The following is a 6053-nucleotide window of genomic DNA, read 5'->3' as shown; positions in this document are numbered from 1 at the left end:
TTTTCCTCTTCTTTATTCTCCTAGTTGAGCTCTGATCATCCAGCCATTGAAACCAGGTCAAGTGGATATTATCTACAAGTGTGGGTGTTCTTGTGCATATGCACTCTTTTCTTATCAGCTGGATGTTTCATTCTCCACTCTAGTCCTCTGTGGCTATGTCACTGACTCTGGGTCCAAGAGTCCCTAGGTCTTGCCATACTCCTGGCCAACCAGGTCTCCACTTGAATGTGTGGTTAGATTTAGCTTGTAGCTTCATTGCTGTTTTTCTCTCACTTCCCCTTATCAGTGACCAAAGTGGTCAACAGTCAGAGCACATGTCTGCTTGTGTATTCCCACTGAGTCTTTATCTTGGGAGGGGGATTGCCCTGAGGGGACCTGGGCACTTGCCTTGATGTCTCTTGGGCGAGCAACTTGCTTGTTCTTGTAGCAGTCAGTCAGACTGCTAAGGCTGTAACTCTTTATGGAAGCAGGCTGCCATGTCTTTCTACCATGGAGAGGATGGTGGGCTTGAACCACCCACCTTTTGGTTAGCAGCTAAGCACTTACCTACCCACAGTGCTATAGGGCTCCGTGGTGTATTCTTAGGACCTAGACTATAGCTAGTGAACCCCGGTAGTACAATGGCTAACTGGAAGGTTGGTGCTGTTAAATAAACTCACAAGTAGAAAGGGATAAAGAGGTATCATGGGTGTAACCTGCTCTCATATGGCTCAAAACTTGTAAATACACACGCACACACAATCATATCCCAAACCAAACCCACCACTCTTGATTCTGACTCATAGTGAATCTATCGGACAATGCCCCGTATTGTTTCCTATCCTGTACATTTGTAAGGAAGCAGACTGCCTTAACTTTCTCCTGAGGAGTGGTCGGTGGGTTTGAATCCCTGGCCTTTTGGTTAGCAGGTCAACACTTAACCCACAGCACCATTAGGGCTCCATATATAAGAGACCACTTCAAAAAGTTCATAGGAAAGTTCTATTATCTTGAAATTCCATTTTTCATGAACTTTTTGAAGTTCCCTTGTGTGTGTATATAAAAGAACATGAGAATGAATGCAAAACAAAACATGACAAAATATTGAAAATTGGTGAATCTGGGTAATGGGAGTATGAGCATTATTTTCTATTGTTGCAATTAAAAATTTGAAATTACAATTTTTAATTGAATAAACTACTGCTCAAAACACCACCATCACAAAATCAAAATCACACCCTTTACATGATGAAGATCACATGATCAGTAGTTTCAGTGGCCAGCACAGCAACTAGGCCTAGGGAATTCTATACAACAGCTAATGTGGTAGTTCTCTGTTTTGAAAATGAGTGACCATATACCATATTACAACAAAGGCCTAAGTAAACCAAACCATTGAAACACTTGGGTTTTCCCCACAAAGCTTCTTGGTCTATTTATTGCAAAAAAAATAATAAAAAATGTTATCAATATTTCTTCTTTAGCGCAATAGAAATGGAGATTCATTCACTCTAGTGCAAACAACAGACTTTTAATGATTATCTACTATGTGCTAGGGAGTCCTGGTGTGGCACCCTAGGATAAGTACTGGGCTGCAAGGTTGGTTTGAAGCACAAGGTAGGTGGTTCAAATGCACCAGCCACTCCTTGAAAACCCTATATAGGGTCACTATGAGTCAGAACCAACTCAACAGCACTTAATAACAGCGTTATGTACTATGGACAACATTGCAAAGAATGGAAATTCCAGATATTTAATGGTACTGTGGGCTAATGAGCTGGACTGCAAAGTCAGTTTGAATTGCAAGGTCAGTGGTTCAAGCTTACCAGCTGCTCCTTGGAAATCCTATACAGGATCGCTATGGATAGGAACCAACTCGATGGCACTTAACAACAATTGTGCTCCTGGAGTCCTGGTGTGGTGCTATGGGTTAATGTGCTGGTCTGCAAGGTTGGTTTGAACTGCAATGTTGGCAGTTCAAGTTCACCAGCTACTCCTCAGAAACCTTATACAGGGTTGCTATGAATCAGAACCGACTCAATGGCACTTAACAACAACAATTGTGCTCATGAGGAACCTGTACATAGACTAAGAGGTAGTTAGGTGCTCAAACAGAATACTGACTAAGTAGTTTAAAATCAGTACAGGTGTGTGTCAGGGTCATATCCTTTTGCCATGCTTGTTCAATCTGTTGTTGTTGTTAAGTGCCATCGAGTCGGTGCCGACCCATAGCGACCCTGTACAGGGTTTCCGAGGCTGTAAATCTTTACGGGAACAGAAAACCTCATCTTTCTCCCATGGAGCGGCTGGTAGTTTCGAACTGCTGACCTTAAGGTTCACAGCCTGATTCGTAACCTCTACGCTACTAGAGCTCCTTACCTTAAGCAAATAATCCAAGAAACTGGATTATATGAAGAAGAAGGTGACATAAGGATTGCAGGAAGTCTCATTAACAACCTGTGATATGCAGATGACACAACCTTGCTTGCTGGAATCCAAGAGGACTTAAAGCACTTTCTGATGAAGAGCAAAGACCACAGTCTTCATTCTGGGTTACACTTCAATGTAAAGAAAACAAAAATCTTCAGCACTGGACCAATAAGTCACATCGTGATAAATGGAGGAAACACTGACATTATCACAGCCTTCATTTTGCTTGATCTACCATCAACATTCATGGAAGCAGCAATCAGGAAATCAAAAGACATATACCATTTGACAAATCTTCTGCAAAAGACATCTTTAAAGTGTACAAGAGCAAAGATGTCACTTTGATGACTAAGAAGCACCAGTCCTAACCCACAATATTTTCAATCACCTCAGATGCATGTGAAAACTGGACATTGAATAAGGAATACAGGAGAACCGAGACATTCAAATTACGGTGTTGGCAAAGAATGCCGACTATATCGTGGACTGCCAGATGAACATATTGGATTTGGAAGAAATAGGACCAGATTGCTCCTTAGAAATGAAGATGACATGACTTGATGTTATCAGGAGAGGCTAGTCCCTGGAGAAGGACATCATGCTTGGTACAGTCGAGGATCCGTGATAAAGAGGAAGACTGTCAATGAGGATGGACACAGTGGCTATAACAATGGACTGAAACAGGACGACTGTGAGGCTGTCCCAGGACTGGGTGGTGTTTGGTCTGTTGGATGTGGGGTCACAATGAGTTGGAATTGACTCAATGGCATCGAACAATAATGACAAACACAGCAGGTGCCACGGAGTGTGCTAGATGATGACAAACCAGAGAATAAATTAGGGTTTCAGCTCTTTAGGAATTTGGATTAATGAGAAAGGCAGACACTTACTCAGAATAATAATAATAGAAGCTGGAGGATGGAACAATTAATTGTATATAGGAGCTTGTTTCAGGAGCCCTGGTAGCACTGTAGACTAAGCACTGGACTGCTAGCCACCGGGTTAGCAGTTCAAACTCACCAGCTGCTCCTTGGGAGAAAGATAAGGTTTCCCGGTCTGGTAAAGATTGATAACCTTAAAAACCCTCTGTGGGGCTAACTCCATGGCTAGGAATTTTGAGTTTTTGAGTTGAGAGCTTGTTTCACTGAAGAAGTAACACCTGCAATGGGCTGTGAAGGATAAATAAGACTATTTCTAAGCATAAAGAGTTGTCTGTGTAAAATGACAAAGTTTTTTTATTTACACAGAACTTTGAAAAGTTCTATAATCATTTCTAGTTTTAGAGGTATTAACACATAGTCTTGTTGTTGTTAAGTGCCGTCGAGTCACACCCATAGTGACCCTGTACAGGGTTTCCGAGGGTGTAAATCTTTATGGGAATAGAAAGCCTCATCTTTCTCCCGTGGAGCGGCTGGTAGTTTCGAACCGCTGACCTTAAGGTTTGCAGCCCGATTCATAACCACTACGCTACCAGAGCTCCTTAACACATAGTCTGGCTACTTTATATATATTTTTAATACCAAATATTACAGTCATAAGGTGGTATAAGACATAACTGTATACCTTTAGTAAATTATAAGAAAGCTAATATACATGTTGTTGTTAAGTGCCGCCCAGTTGGTTCTGACTCATGGCGACCCTGTACAGGGTTTTTGAGGAACAATTAGTGGGTTTGAACTGTTGACCTTGCGGTGCTACAGCACCACACCAGGAGTCCAATAGATATGGAATCATCATCAAAGTCAAAACCTGCACAATGACCAGTTATCCCAGAATCAGAACTCTCCCCAGTGCACCGCCCTCTCCTCCCCACAAAGGTAACCACTCTTCTGTCATTTGCACGGTTTTTTAGGGTTTATTTTACCCATCATTACCTTATCACAGCTTACCTTTCAGTGATGTACCACATCACACGGAAGATACTATCCTGTTTGTTTTCTAAATTCATGTTTTTATTATTTAGAAATACCTTCCTAAACACTAGTTCTAAAACTTTCAATAGAAGTATATAGCATGTTGTTGTTGTTAAGTGCCATGGAGTCAGTTCCGACATAGAGCGAGTCTGCACAGGATTTCTGAGGAGTGGCTGGTGGGTTTGAACTGCCAGCCTTGCAGTTAGTAGTCCCATGTTTATCATACAGTATCACAGCATACATATAGAAAAATGCACAAATCATCAGAGATTGCTCAATGGTGTATCATAAAGAAACGCGCACATACAGTAGTCACAAAGCTAGAAAAACACAATACCACCAGCTGCCCGGAAGCTTCCTTGTGCTCTTTTCCCATGACTGTCACATCCACTTTCTTCCCTGAAGGCAACCACAGTTCCAACACCATGTGTTAGTTTTACCTTTTGCCTGTTTTTGAAATGGAACTCTATAGTCTAGATGTATTTTGTGTCTGGCTCTTTAATCCCACATTGTGCTTTTAGAGCCTTGATTCATGTTGTTGTGTGTAAAATTCTATCATTTTCATTGATAATAAATATAAATAAGGAGCTCTGGTAGCAAAGCGGTTAAGAGTTGGGCTGCTAATCTCCCGGTCAACAGTTTGACATTACCAGCTGTTCTGTGGAAGAATGATGAGGCTTTCTGCCCCCATAGAGATTCATAGCCTCGGAAAACCTGTGCAGGATTGCTATGAGTCAGAACCAACTCCACAACACTTACCGGCAACAACATAAAACAAATACTATAAATAATTTTTCCCTTCTGTTGATGGACACTTGAATTGTTAGTTTTTGGTTATCATGATAAACCTGCTGTGAACATTCTTGTACCTGTCTTTTGGCATATATGTGCATTCAGTTCTGGTGGGATATAGTTTAGGAGTAAAATTGCTGGGTCATAAGATATGGACATCTTCAAATTTAGTAGCTAATACCAAACAATTTTACAAAGTGTTTGTCCCAATGACATTGTCAACAGCAGTGTGCGAACGTTTCTGTTGCTCAGTGTCTTCTCAGTGGGAATTTCCACATCAACACTTGGTTGTTGTTGTTGATGGTACTATAGAGTTGGTTTCGACTTCTAGTGACCCTATGCACAACAGAACAAAATACTTTCCTGGCCAGAGTCATCCACACTATTGTTGTTACCCTTGGAGCTGTCTTTTGTAATGGTAGCCATTTTGGTATGTAGTGGTATCTCATTATGATTTTAATTTGCATTTAGTAATAAAATTAAACAAATGTTCATATTTTAGACTTATTATGGACTATTTTAGATAAAAAAAAAGAACAGTATAATGAAGCCTCTTGTACCGGTTTGCTTTAGTATCAACTATTATCAACCAACTGCCCTGCTTGTATCATCTTTACCTTTTCCTGTGTATCTACCTCCAATTCTATAATTAATACTTTTTTAAAAGTTAATTTTGTATACCTTGAAAAATTCTAATGCTACAGTTTTAACAAATGATTACACCTATGTAATCCACATATCTACCATCTCCCCTAAATTCCTTATGTCCTGCACCCTATCCATCCCAATTTAGGTCACGTTTTTGCTTTGTTGATTTCTGAAAAATCAAAAGTGTGTTTGGAGCATAGTATGAGGTTGTCAGAGGGTTGAGTATAAAACTTTGTTGTGTCAAGTATACTAGGTTCTGGTGAGTGCTCTCAAGACCCAGAAAGTAGTGTA

This window comes from Chrysochloris asiatica, unplaced genomic scaffold (assembly GCF_000296735.1).
Source record: "Chrysochloris asiatica unplaced genomic scaffold, ChrAsi1.0 scaffold00032, whole genome shotgun sequence".
Lineage (NCBI taxonomy): Eukaryota > Metazoa > Chordata > Mammalia > Afrosoricida > Chrysochloridae > Chrysochloris > Chrysochloris asiatica.
This window is presented reverse-complemented; position numbering follows the sequence as displayed.